Here is a 15,803-nt window from a genome sequence, read left to right on the forward strand (position 1 = left end):
GACAATCTTTCATGTTTAAATGAAACTTTTATTGAGACACTTTATAAAAATCAACATATAATCAGCCCAATTATCCGACTTTATTCAGGAACATAAATACATGCCACAAGTCAATTTCAGATTATCTATTCGAACAAATCTATTATTAAACTTGTTATAAAAAATACTAATAATCATGCATTGAAATCCTATTGATTAAAAACCCTAACTCTTCTATTCGACAGATCATTAAGGAATTCAATTAATAAATTATCAATACAAGCATTAAGCTTAATGAATTTGCATAAAACTAACTCAAATATCATTAATCAAAATCAATACCCATCATAGTTTAGGGTTCATGTTTTTCCTAATGAAAACAAATCTACTCCATAAGTAAATCTAGAAAGCAAAAATTAAACCTAAAAGAAAATATGATAAAATAAAATCAAACTCCAAATTGTGTCTTCTTCTGGAGCTTGATCTCCTCTCCAATAGAATTTTCAGTCTTCTAGAAAGAAGAAGAAACTCTTTGACTTAGAACAATCTCCCCAATAGAAAAGTGCAGCTCTCTAGAATACTAATAATATGTCCTATATATATTAGGGTAAATAACAAAATATCCTAAATACAAATTCTAAGTGAAATAGGAAAGAAAATAAGGCATCTTAAACAATTTAGGAAAAGTAAAAATTTTGTTCTTCCCATGCATGACCATCTGCATGACCATATAGATTTCTTCAAAATTCTATGGAGAGACTTCAGGACTGATGTACATCACCACCTACATGAGCATGCATATTCCAGTGCAAATTTATGCCCTTTTGTGCCTTCATCCAAAACTTTTCAAATTATCCCAAAATCACCTAAAATTCATAAAATAAATTAAAATAATTAAATAAATTAAAATCAAATGAAAAATTAATGAAAATTACTCAAAATTATAAAAAACTAAAGCAAAAACAATCCAAACTATGTATAAAATACACACTTATAAAACCACCCCACACTTAGCTCTTTGCTCATCCTTTAGTAAAGTTAAAATTAAACCAAAGTGAAGAATCATCTTAACACAACAATTAAACTCTTAAATTCAATAACATAGATCTCATACTCAACTTCAATCGACAAAATCCAATAGAAACTCAATTAATGAAAGCTAGAGAATGATAAGATTATATTAATATAGAAGAAAGCCTCATTCATCCATAAACATACAAGAATTGCAAATCATTAACAATAATGCCCTCTAAACTCTAAAATTAACACCTTTTTTGGTTTTGATATCTTTTTTATTTTTATTTTTAGCACCTTATTAGCTTGCGTAGAGTGTGATATAATCTTTTGACTCGAGGGCAAGCATTGGTGATGCATGCACCCAGTTACTCAAATAGTCACAACTTTATATGGTTACTAACTCTACTCATAACCACCATTTTATTTTTCGAGCCAAATCGGTCCACTAGGGAGTAAGTCCCCCTACCAAAGGCAACTGCGTTCCTAGAGCTCAAACTTGAGACCTTTGGTTAAGCTAGCATGGCCTCAAATCGCTAAACTACGCCACTTGGTGTAAAATTAAGTGAGCAGCTGAGTAAGTTTCCTTTTTTTTTCTTGCTACTAGTTCTACTCATAACCAACATTTTATTTTTTGAGCCAAATCGGTCCATTAAGGACTAAGACCACCTTACCAAAGGTAGTTGCATTCCTAGTGCTCAAACTTGAGACCTCTGGTTAAGCTTGCATTGCGTTGAATCGCTAAATTATGCCACTTGATGGTATAAAATTGAGTAATCAGCGAACTAAGTTGTTATGGTGCTTTTTTTATTTTTAAGAAAATGGGGACAAATAAGAAAGTATAAGGAACACAAAAATTCGTAAAAAACAAAATCAATACTACTTACATCGTTCACTAGGTTAATATATTTATCAATATAATATAAGAAATTCTAAAATTTTTAAAAAATTTAGGTCACTTGGAATAAAGATGAAATCCATGGAATGTACTAGATCTACAAGATTGAAATAAAGAATTTTAACTATTACATCAAAATTCTCCAACACTTAGTTCAGCAATTTGTCAACAAGCTCAAGCTTGACAAGAAAAATACTAAATATGCATGAATTCACAAAATCTTCAATTACCCCACCCCACACTTTTAAAATAAGTGTTGTCCTTAATGCTAAGAAGAATAATCAAAGGAGATAATAAAGATTGAAGCATAAAAGTATAGAATACTTCCCTAAAATTTGTTTCGTAAAGACAAACTACTTGTAATCTCTTCTAGTGTGATGGGGAAGAATGATCATGGTTGGTATGTTCCTAGCAGTCTTCTTCCATGTAATCATCCAATTACTGCTCAATTCTATCCAGGCGATCATCGTGGCTATAATGATACCTGAAAGCTCTTCAAACTTGGCATTTATATTAGTAGTAAAAATTTCAATTTCAAGAGAAATAGATGAAGAGAAGGTCGTTGGATTTTCATTTAAATCTATAGTTTGGTCAGCTTGGTGACCATCTGTTTCTAGTAAACAATATTGGTCCCCCACTTTGTTACACAAATATATAGTCCTTAATGCTTCTAAATCTATAAATTAAATGTCTACTAATGGGGTTCCTAACTCAGTAAGTCTCAAATGATTTATTATTGCATTTATCATTCCCCCAAATAATATGTCATCTTTTTTATGGTTTATTACAAGGACAAAATGATGGGGGAGAAATTCTCCTCTATTTACCTATATTCCATTTTTTATGCACCAAATAACAAATAAATCAAAATAAGTGACCGTTTCATTGCTAGTTCCTCTCCCAAAAATAGTGTGGCTGAGCACCTGATGGATATACTTGTGTGAAGGTTTAAGAAAACTATATGCTCTATATTGGCTAGCTCTAAAAGTTTCTGTATTAGGTACGTATGTTCTCCAAACATCACTAGGTGAAAAAAATGATTGTTCATTGCTAGTTTCTTTAAGGTGCCTTAGGCCATAATTTGGGAACATAAAGACCTCATTTATTTCTCGTAAAGTAATAGAAAAATTTATGTTACACATCCTAAAGGTAATCCTATCATGGTCATAATTTAAGAGTACTAAAAAATTTAATTGTTGATACATGATATGAGGGCTTTTGTATGCTGAAAAATTGTGTCCATCCTATATTTTCTATCAACATAGATATCTCATCAAACAAATTCAAGTATTGTAAGGTTTCAGGATGAAAGTACTTGTTGGCGCCAATTGATCAAATTTTCAGTTTCTCATACCTTTCTTATTGTGCTGCATTGACAAATTGAATTGAAGTTGATCCTAATGTGGGTTGGACAGGTGTAGTATTTTTTCTTTCTCTTTTTGTAAGTTTATGTTCTATTGTCTTCATTTGGGAGCAATGCTTGAAAACCCGGTGTGGATGAATCTCTGCAACTAAGGTTATGAAAGAACGGGGGTTCTTATTAGTAGATGAAACAGCAGAATTACAAAAGTATAATTATATAAGGTAATCGTGCGAGGGAATCACGTGATTATCGGTAAATAGTGGAAAAAAATGCGACTTTAAAACGCAACTAAAACATGATTAGTGGTGAGGGTCGCAGGTAGTGTGCGCAACTAGTTACCAATGGCGACAATAGTGAGGTAAGGTGTCGCTGTGCGTGATGAGATCGCGTCAGTAAGCAAAGGTCAGCAGCGAACGACAGCTGATCATGAGCTGGGTATGTACTTTGTGGATGTTGGCTGCAAAGGATAAAATAGAAAAAAAGAGTTAGGGTTTTTTTATTTTTTTTTTCCAATTTTTTTTTTACCAGCATGAACATGCAGTTGCCCATGCTGTTTGCTACCTGGAACTCTCATTCTCCGTCACCCTTTTTTTATGCATAACCATATGCATGACTATGCAGATGGTCATGCACCTTATTTTTCCCTTTTTCTGGTTAAGTTTGATTGTGCCATAGCAACTGAATGGCCATGCTAATGCTCATGGAACTTGCTGCCCTTTGTTGTTTGTTATGTCTAACACCTCCAAGACCCTGTCAAATAATGAAAAACTCACTTAGACTATCCCATGAGACAAATCTATGAAGGAACTTGATGCTTAAACTAAACATACCACTTAGAATTGACTAAATATACTGAAAAAATGAATGGTTACTCTTAAAAATTAAAACTAAGAAAAGAAATAATTAAATATAAAGGTAGAGAAGTAGTTCTAAAGTATAGTCGTTAGCTTGACTTTTTTTTTAGAGCTCAGTCTCTTAATTTGAAATCTTTGGCTGCTGGATTGAACTGCCCTTCAAAATATGGCTTAAGTCTATGTCTATTAACGTTTAAAATATTTCCAGATTTTGGATGTTTGATCTCTATTGCTCCAAAGTCAAAAGTACTTATCACTTCATATGGCCCTCTCTATTTGGATTTAAGTTTACAAAGAAATAACCTCAATTTACTATTCTAAAGTAGCACTTTTTGCCTTGGTATGAACTCCTTTTTGACAATTTGCTTGTCATGCCAATCCTTTGTCCTCTTTTTATAAAGACTTACATTGTTACATGCCCATTGACAAAACTCTTCTAATTCATTTAGTTGTAATAAACATTTATAACCTGCATCTTAAATACTAAAATTTAAAAGCTTAGTAGCTCAGTAAGCTCGATACTCAAGTTCAACTGGTAAGTGGCAAGCTTTACCTAAAACCAACCTAAACGGTGATGTACCAATGGGTGTTTTAAATGCAATTCTATAAGCCCATAGTGCATCATCTAACTTGATTGCCCAATCATTCCTAGAAGCACTAGCAGTTTTCTCTAAAATTCTTTTTAGCTCTCAGTTAGAAACTTTTACTTGTCCATTCGTTTGTGCATGACACGGTGTAGAAACCTTATGTCCAATCTCATATTTCTTTAACAACTCTTTAAATTGGTTGATTATAAAAATGTTTTCCATCATCACTAATAATAACTCTAGGGATTCCATACGTTATAAAAATGTTTCGTGTAAAGAACTGAACTATAATTTTTGAGTCATTGGTTCTTGTAGCTATAGCTTTTACCCATTTTGACATATAATTCACAGCTACAAGAATACACTCATTCCCATGTGAAGAGAGAAAATGTCCCATAAAGCCTATATCCTAAACATCAAACATTTCGCACACAAGAATTTGGTTAGGGACATTTCATCCCTTTTTGAGATATTATCTGTATGTTGGCAACGATCACAACTAGAAACATACCTTTTTGCATCATGAAATAGAGTAGGTGAAAAGAAATCTAATTGAAACACTTTTGCAGCTATTTTATTTTCTTCAAAATGACCACCTCAGTCCCTATCATGACAATGATTCAGAATGGAATTGAATTCCCTTCAGGTACACATCTCTTAATCACTTAGTATGGGCAAAGTTTGTATAGGTAAAGATCATCCCAAATAAAGTACTTGACTTCACTAATCAACTTTTTTCTCTGTTAAAAATTAAAATCCTTTGCTATCCACCCTCATGTAAGAAAATTAGTTATATCAGCAAACCATGGTAACTTAGAAGAGATGGAAAACAAAACATATAACTTCTTATCAGGAAAAAGTTCATAAATCTCCTCTTTTATAGGTAATGGATCCTCTAGTCTTGATAAATGGTTAGCTGTTAGATTCTCCGTTCCTTTCTTATATAATCTCCACATCAAACTCTTATAGTAGCAAAATTCAACGAATCAATCTTGATTTGGAGTCCTTTTTAGCAAAAAAAAATGCCTCAAAGCTACATGGTTAGTGAAAACAATTGTTGTTTAACCTATTAAATATGATCTAAATTTCTCAAATGCAAAAGCAGTTGCTATGAGCTCTTTTTCAGTGTTACTATAATTGAGTTGTGGACTTGTGAGAGTATGACTAGCATAATAAATGGTTCTAAAAACTTTATCTCTCCTTTGCCCAAGGACAACTCCTACTGCATAGTCACTAGCATTGCACATAAGCTTGAATCGCTCACTCTAATCTAGTGCTACAATCACAGGGGCTGTCACTAGCTTCTCCTCAAATATGTTAAAGACCTACAAATAATTATTATCAAAGTTTAATTTAGCATCCTTCATAAGTAAATTACTTAAAAATTTGGCTAATTTAGAAAAATTCTTGATAAATCTTTTATAAAAACCCATATGGCCTAATAAACTTTGAACAACTAGGACATCTTTTGGTGGTGGCAACTTTGCTATCACATCCACTTTTGCTTTGTCTACCTCAATTCTTCTTTTAAAAATTTTATGTCCAAGAGCTATTCATTCTGTTACCATGAAGTGGCATTTCTCCTAATTCAATATTAAGTTTGTCTCCTCATATCTCTGCAAAACTAATTCTAAATTATATAAACAAGAGTCAAATGTTAGTTTATAGAGAGTGAAATCATCCATAAAAGTCTCCATAAATTTTTTAATTACGTCATAAAAAATAGACATCATATACCACTGAAACATAATCAGTGCATTGCACAACCCAAAAGGCATATGCGTATAAACAAAAGTGTCATACATACAAGTAAAGGTTATTTTTTCATGATCTTCTAAGGTAATAGGAATATGAAAAATACCCGGAATAACCATCTAAAAAGCAATAAAACCAATTACTTGCTAGCCTTTATAGAATTTAATCCATAAATGGTAAAGGAAAGTGGTCTTTTCTAGTGGCTGAATTTAATTTTCTATAATTTAAACAACTTTGCCACCCTGTTACTGTTCTAGTAGAGATTAATTCATTATTCTCATTCTTAACTATATTCATACCTCCCTTCTTAGGAACTACTTGAACATGACTAACCTAAGAACTATCAGAGATAAGATAGATAATACCTGCATCAAGTAACTTTACCACTTCCTTTTACATTATCTCTTGCATGGCGGGATTCAAATGTTTTTATGGTTGAATCGTCGACTTGAAATCATTCTCCATGAGAATCTTGTGTATGTAAACGTTTGGGCTTATTCCTTTAATATCAGAGATCGACCACCCAATTACTTTCTTGCGCCTCCTTAAAACTTTAACTAACACCTCTTTCTTTAATCCTTTCAAAGAAGTAGAAATAATTATTAGGTTAGACTCCTTCTCAAGAAATATATATTACAAATGATCAGGTAAAGACTTAAGCTCCATTTTTGTTGTCTCCATATGTGGCTCCTCCTTTGTTCCTAGTACAATGTCTAATAGAGATTCACTTTCTAACTCTATCACTTTTTTTTTTTCAAATTAGGATTCTTCTTTTCAGTTGTTTTAGATAGCATGAGACAGTATCCTCCATTAGAATGGCTTGTTATTGTTCATCTGCATATTTATTAATAATATCAATTGCACAACACATATCATCTAAACTAATAGAAGGATTTTTTATTGTCTTCTTGATATCAAAGATTATCTCCTCCTCAGTGAACCGAAGGGTTAATTTACCATTCTTTACATCTATTAATACTCCAGCTGTGGCTAAGAATAGTCTACCTAGAATCAATGATAACTCAAACTCAACATCCATATCAAGTATAACAAAAGCTACAGGAAAAATAAACTCTTTTACTTTTACCAAAATATTCTCAATGATTCCCATATATCTTTTAGTTAATCTATTTACAAACTCTAGGGCCATGTTTGTCTCTTTCATCTCCCCAAGATTGAGTCTCCTACAAAAAAAAATACAGGTATTAGGTTAATACTAGAACCCAAATCACCTAGTGCCTCTTTAAATTTAAAATTTTCCAGTTCACAAGGTATAGAAAAACTCTTTAGATCCTTAAGTTTTGTAAGCAACTTATTTTGTATAATGGTACTACAATCTTCAATAAGTATTACCGTGCCATATTCCTCAATCTTTATCTTATTAGAAATGATATCTTTAAGGAATTTTGCATATTATAGCATCTGCATCAAAGCTTCAACAAACGAAATGTTAATATGTAATTTCTTAAAAATTTCTAAAAATCTAGCAAACTTAGCACCATTTTTATCTTTTCTAATTCTATCTGGATAAGAAAACTTATAAATATTTAGACTAGATGTAATAACTAGTTGTGCGCTTCCCTATACCAAATTAGGAACTAATCATGAACTTTATTTACTAAATAAAATAAATAAATAAATAGATATAAATTTTCTAATAGTAGAAATAAAAATTATAATATGTAACAAAAGGAAATAACAAATTTAAATGTAACCATTCTAAAATCAGAAAAAGTAAGCTTATAAATTTATAGGAAGAAAGATGTTTTTAAAAGTTTTTAAAATTGTTTCAAGTGAATAACACTAAAATAAAATCTCTCTTACTTTAAAGAAAATAGTAAAGAAGGATAAAAAATTGAATATATATATATACACACACACATTAAGATTGAATTATATAAGATTTCATCTAGATAAAATTATTTATAGATATATATAAATATAATATAGGAAGAAATAGGTAATGTATAAACATACAATAGTAAGAGTGTGAGTATGTATAAAAGAATGTGAAGAAAATTTATGTCAATAAGCTATATATATATATATATATATATAGAGTTTTACATCTAATAAATTGGAAAAATAAATTCTACGTACAAATTAATATATATAAGAATATATATGACTGTACATTATAATAACGGTGAATAGAATATATATATATATATATATGTACATGTAATTGTATACACCTAAATATGTGTACAAGGATATAAATATATATTTAGAAAACATAAGTATACAAGAAAACATATATAATAAAATCTTATTTTTTTTAACTACTTAAATTGTGCATATATAATTTCATATAGGAAAGTATGTATGCATAGATATTTATATATGTATATAAACAAAATATAAAACCTTATCAATATATATATATTAGAAAAATATAAAAATATATAAAAGTATAATTATAAACCATGTTTCCTCTGGATTATATGACTATTTTCTGCATACTTATATATAAAATGGAGTAAATACGTATTTCAAATAATCATCACCTTACTTAACTTGACACATGATTTCCACTTTCTTTTTCTTTAATTTGGTCTCAATTCATCTAATTACATGTATAAATATATTGAGTATAAATACATTGAAATGTTAATTAGTTGCCATATGTGAGTGGGTCGGATATATATATATATATACATATACATATATGCATAAATCTATGAATAAACAAATATATAAATAAATATGTATATAACTAAAACTAGGAGAGTAAGAAACCAGAAAACAAAATGTAAAGATTAAAAATTTAAAGAAAAATTTTCCACCAAGAGAAAACTCCCCACCGAAGAAGCCTTCAAACTAATCTGCATCCAGAGCAATCGGTGCTCTAAGTTGACACCATTAATTCTCTCAAATATGGTCAAATTTTAACCATCTGGGATGCTACTTTGCAAATTTACCCCGGTGTCAAGTGCAGCAATCGAGTTTCTCTGCACCGGTCGGCCATTCATCCCAGCAACGGTCGGGATGTATTGCATGTCTTTGAACGGCTTTGATGTTGCGTAATTGGTAGATAAAAGCGTCTATTCTCTTTTTTATTTCGTTCCTCTTATTCTAGAACCAAAATCTTAGTAAAAGATTGTGTAATCTGCAACCAGAAAGCAAAATCTCCGTTATGTGTATACGTTTGAAACCTCTTCTTCGTTACAAGGTGAGTTAGTTCCTTCTCTTTCTGGATTATTTTCTTTGGTTCAGTGAAGTCCTAAGATCGTTTTTATTGTTGTATTTGGTTTTGGAACTCAAAACAAAGCGCATACCGTTTCCGCTCAACCTTTCCTCTCGGGTAACTGATTCATCTTCCATTTTGACTTACTTTCTTACTCGATTTTTTGTTGTAAATTGTAGTAAACTATTATAGTAAGATGCTAGGATAATTAGAAGCCCGCTTATAGTTGATAAATCGTTTAGAAATTTTAGAAACTAACCAATCTTTATTTTACGGGTTCTACAAACGCACCAAATTTTGTAGCACGGCATAAAAACTCATTCTTCTCTTGGTACATCCGAGTGAAATACTAAATCTACTTCATGGTTAATATTGCATCAGATAACTTATTTAAAATTCAAAATATGAATGAGGTTTTAAATGGACAGAGTGCATGCATTGTTATTATGATTTTTAATTAATGATTTTACGAGTTTTATTATTAGATTGATAAGTATATGGAGTATAAGCTAAATCAATGGTTGATTGTTGGTCAAACAGGAAAAAAAAAAAAAAAAAAAGGATGAAAATATGAGCTCATTTGCCTCTATTCGTATTTGTCAGGCGCCAATGTGCCCTTTGATTAGGGCAGCACTCTTTTGCAGTGTTGTTTCACAGAGGAGATGAATTCTAGATGTCTAAATAATCTGGAATCATCTCTAGCCGAATGCCAAAGTGCAAGTGTTATGCCGTTGATGGCAGAAGATCAGTTGGTGTCTGAAAATGGATATGGCAAAATGGGAACCCGGCAGTGTGCCGCTGCACACAGCTTGTTTCGCTTGGCCCGGTTGCCCTGTGTAGCAAGCCATGGGCTGTGCTGGCCCGACAGGCATGAAATCATGCCGAGGGGTCTTCCCAGCAGAAAGAAAATTTGTTTCTCTTGGGGCAAAAGCTTTGACAAACTTGGCTTGTTTGGGAAGAAAATTAATAAGGTTTAACAATTTGGGAAAAATGTTATTATCGATATTGAAATTGGAATGTTATAATATTTGTGTGAATGGGAGAATGTAATTGGAAATTATATAGAATTTAAAAGAAATTTTCACATGGACCAAATAATTAAAAGACAACAAAATGAAGTAAATTAATATAATTAATGTAAACTAATTAATTAAAATAAAACTGATTAACAAGAATAAAATTATAGAAAATTAATATTGAATAACAAAAGTGGGGAAATTTTGATTAAGATAGTATTAATAAACTAAATATTTTCAATACATGTACATATATATGGGAATTACATAAAATAAAAAAATAAGAAGAAAAACAATTAAAGGTCTAAAGCACAAACAACACATTGTCCAATTAAATCTGATTCATTATATTTTCTTTCAGGAGTATTTGGTTTGATTATTTATTTCAAATACCGCTAGGTTGTGGGTGTTGGTTTTTATTCCTTTATGGAACGATGTAGTTCATTTGTCTTAAGGGACTCTAAATAATTTGATATCTATGTCTGATGCTCGAGGGCATGGGTGTTAGCATCGTTGAGAGATATGTGTACTAATTTTATATGCATATGTTTAATTGATAACGTTTGTGCATCCACCCATAATTAGTGATAACCCGTTTGTTCTATTTGAAAATAGGTTTAGACGACTGCGCACGTAAGTTTGTAATAAATAAAATATTTAATTAAGATAATAATTGATAATTAAAAAATGAGTTAGAAAAAGGGTCATGTTTGGAATATATGTAAGGAAATATGTGTTAGTTTGGCAAATACATTGAATATAATATGGATCGCTATTGATGGCTAAACTATAATGATGTAAATTGGGGATATGGTATTTTGGATTTTTTTTTAATTTGGTTACTGCCTTTATCCATTGCGTTATTTAAATTTGCATTAAAGAAAAATATTTTCAAAGCATGTTTATATGCCTATAATATTATCTATCTTAGTGTTTAAAACTCACCTAATTTCTCCTTCCCCAGATGCAGAGTGGGATGAGAATCCTACTGATCTTGGTCATGATACCTTCCAGGAGAAGTAAGTAGAGCAAACTTATGATCTATTTTTTATTGACGCTAGTATTTTGTTGTAGGGTATCTTTTATTTTGTTATGTATAGTGTAGATAACCCTCCTAGCCTCTTGTATATAACTTTTATAAAACTCTGTATGGGATGTATAATTCCGCTACGAGATTTTTTTTTTTTTTTTCTGTCTACTCTTTTGGATGTTAGTGTCTGGTTTGGCATCGGGATGTCACACTAGAGTTTGAATTGAGAATTGTAGAGTTTGTATTTTCTTTATCTTACTCTTCCACACTTATTTCAACTGGGTTTAATTGAGTCTCCTTATTAGCTCTTACCTTTTATTTTGGCTCTTCCAATACCTTCATATTTCTTAGTGTAATGGCCTTGACATTCTCATTGGGATTAGTCTATGAGTTACTTGATAATAACCCTTAAGTTCGACCCGCAATGGCATTAACAAGCTGTCCAATTTGTGTCTCTAGATTTTTTATGGAAGTCTCATGATTTTGAAACCTAGCTTTAGTAGAGTTAATGAACTTTGTCATCAACTCCTCTAAGTTAGATTTCTTTTCTTATGGTGGATGATGGTGTTGATGATAAAATCTTGGTGGTGGTTGTCTGCCTTGATTATTATTACTGTTTCATGAGAAATTTGGGTAATTTCTCCAACCAAGATTGTAAGTATTGTTGAAATGATCATTTTACCTACGAAAATTATTAACAAAGTTAACTTGTTCAGGTATATTATTAGTAGCAAATGCATTACCTGTTTGGCACTCTTGATTTGAGTGCCCTCCTTCACAAAAATCACAAATAGATGCCACTACAGCTGATTCTTGCAATTCTAGCCCTTGCAGATTCTTATTCAATGCTTCCATTTGACCTATATATACTGTAAAAACATCTATATTATAAATTCTAGCTGCCTTCTTTGTAGATTGTCTTTCAGTAGGCCATTCACTTAAGTTGGTACCCATCTCCTCTATCAGTTCATGAGCTTCTTCAGACGACTTCATATATATTGAACCTCCACATGAAGTGGCTACCATGCTTCTGACTTCGTTATTAATTTTATTGTAGAAGGTTTGTATTTTTTGTCAAATAGAGAATTCCTCTTGAGGGCCTCTACTTAGCATATCCTTGTATCTCTCTCATGCCTCATATAGGGTATTTGAATCTCTCTATGAAAATGTAACAACCTCATTAACTAATTGTGCAATTTTAGAAGGAGGAAAATATGTACTAAGGAATTTTTGTGCCAATGCATTCCAAGTAGTTATAGAGTTTGGTGGTAGTGATTATAACTAATGTTGTGCTTTATCCCCTTAAAGAGAAACGAAAAAGCCTCAGCCTCTTTGCATCTTTAAAAACTCCATTGTACTTGAAAGTATTACAAATTTAGAGGAAACTAGCTATGTGTTGGTGTGGATCTTCGGTAACAATCCTCTAAATTGATAAATATGTTGGATCAACTATAGTTCTGTTGGCTTGATCTCAAAGTTGCTAATTTGAAAACAGGTCTCAAAATGCTCGGACTTATGCCTTCCAATAAAAGCATGACATAGTTTCTTATGGTGCAAATAGGTTGAGCGCCTCTAGCACCATTATAATTCTTGCCTCCTTCAAGATGATTGTTTTAATTCTCCACCATGTTGAATTGACAGTTTGCTCTTCTTCTTGAATGAAAAGTTTGTTCAGGTTCCGGATCAAATTCTACTAATGACTCTTCAGAGTTTTTAGTCATACATTAGCAAAACTTGAAAAAGAATATAAATAAATTAAAAATTTAAAAGAAATCAAATTAATAGCTAATAACAATATAATAATTTCTAAATAAAGCTTTGGTCCCGGACAACAGCACCAAAAACTTGATACATCATAAACAACACTACTAAGTGCACTAGTCGTATCAGTAATACAAATATGAAAATTCGAATATCGTCCCACAAACACCAAATTTTATAAACCACTTATTATACTAACAACTTTTATTTGAGAAATAACAATCAAATGAAAGTAAATTAATGTAAATTATATGATTAAATAAAATTGTAGAAAAATAAATAATCACAGTAAGTAAGAGATAAATCAATGAATAAAATAATGTTAAAGTCTATAATTTCCCTAAACTTACCTACATATCAATATTGATAATGAAATTTGAGTTAAGATTGGTGGGTTAATTCTTAAGCCTTGTTAACCTTATTCAGGGACATAATCTTTCACGTTTAAATGAAACTCTTATTCAGACACTTTTATAGAAATTTGCATATAATCAATCCAATTATCCGATCTTATTCAATAACACGAATACATGTTATATAAGTCAATTATAGATTATCTATTCAAACAAATCTATTATTAAACCTGTTATACAAAACACCAATAATCATGCATTGAAACCTCATTGATTAAAAACCTTAACTTCTTTATTTAACACATTATTAAGGAATTCAATCAACAAATTATCAATACAAACATTAAATCAATGAATTTGCATAAAACTAACTCAAATATAATTAATCAAAATCAATATCCATCATAATTTAGGGTTCATGTTTTCCTCAATGAAAACAAATCTACTCCATGTAAATCTAAGAAACAAAAATTGAAACTAAAAGAAAACATGATAAAATAAAATCAAACTCTGAATTGTGTCTTCATTTTGTGTTTGATTTCCTCTCCAGTGGAGTTTTTTGTCTTTTAAAAAGAAAAAGAAGAAATTCTATAACTTAGAACAATCGCTCTAATAGAAAAGTGCAACTCTCTAGAATACTAATAATAAGCCATTTATATTAAGGTAAATATCAAAATACTCTATGTACAAATCATGAAATATGAAAGAAAATAATGCATCCTAAGCAATTTAGGAAAAGTAAAAATTCTGCTTTTTCTGCATATGATAATGCAAATTTTTGCCTTCAAAATTATGTGTGGAGGGACTCAAGGATTAATGTGCATCACCACCTATATGAGCATGCATTTGCCGGTGCATGTTTCTGCCATTTTGTGCCTTTATACAAAACTTTCAAATTCTCCCAAAATCACGTAAAATTCATAAAAGAAACAAAAGTGGCTAAATAAATTAAAATCAAATGAAAAACTAATGAAAAATTACTCAAAACTAACAAAAACTAAAGCAAAAATAATCAGAACTGTGTATAAAATACACACTTATCAACAATACGACTGACAATTTACTCATGACAATTTCAGGAACTGCTACACCTTTAGTTTTAATGAGAGAAATCATACTTTTATCTCGTTGACAACTAAGGAGGTGTGTAAAGACCAGCTAAAAATTAAGAAGTCCATGGAAGGAATATCAGAACAACACAAATAAAAAGAAAAAGAAAAATAAACAAAATAAGCCAAAAAGAAAAAAGAAAGCCCATTGAGTGAATGAAAAGAGGCCCAAAAAATAGAAGGCCCAATGAATGATAAGGAGGCCCTAAAAAAGTAAAGGCCAAATGAGGGTAAGAGGCCTAAAAAAAAAGAGGAGGTCTAATGAAAGACAAGAGTTGGTAAAAAAAAGAGTGTCTACTTGTGAGGGAGAGAGAGTTGAGGAAAACAAATTGTGATAAATTAAGTATAGTCGTACTTCGGTACAAAAAGACTTATTTGAATTTAACTGACCTTAACCTCTCTGTGCCTACTGTTTTATTATTCTTTTGCAGGAATTCAATAATGCATTTCTAGAAGAGATACAAGACGAATTACCATCGATATGAGGGATCAAGCACCAAATAAACTGTGGCCTTAGATCATCAATTCCCAACTAACTTACCTACCGAAGCAATCTCGAGGAGATAAAAAAGCTTCAAAGTATAGTTGTACTTCGATATAAAGAGACTTATTTGAATTTAACTGACCTTAACCTCTCTGTGCTTAGTGTTTTATTGTTCTTTTGCAAGAATTCGACAATGCATTTTTAGAATAGATACAAAACAAATTACCATCGATATGAAGGATCAAGCACCAAATAGACTTTGGCCCTAGATCATCAATTCCCAACTAACTTGCCTATCGAAGCAATCTCGAGGAGATAAAGGAGCTTCAAAGATAAGTAGAGTTGCTAGCGAAGGGAGATGTTCGTGAAAGCTTGAGACCTTGTGTACTGTCAGTCCTCTTGGTTCCCAAAAA

At 31.1% G+C, this 15,803-nt stretch overlaps 1 long non-coding RNA gene across 1 annotated transcript; it reads left to right on the top strand.

Annotated features, from left to right (window-relative positions):
- The first annotated feature begins 9,203 nt into the window (after positions 1–9,203).
- Positions 9,204–15,584, top strand: LOC148253392 (uncharacterized). The gene is made up of 3 exons (XR_015821637.1): positions 9,204–9,754; positions 11,618–11,672; positions 15,338–15,584. It is a non-coding gene; the product is annotated as an uncharacterized LOC148253392 (long non-coding RNA).
- The last annotated feature ends 219 nt before the right edge of the window (positions 15,585–15,803 follow it).

This window comes from Carica papaya, chromosome 6, assembly GCF_054855325.1.
Source record: "Carica papaya isolate Zhongbai chromosome 6, ASM5485532v1, whole genome shotgun sequence".
NCBI classification, from domain to species: Eukaryota; Viridiplantae; Streptophyta; class Magnoliopsida; order Brassicales; family Caricaceae; genus Carica; species Carica papaya.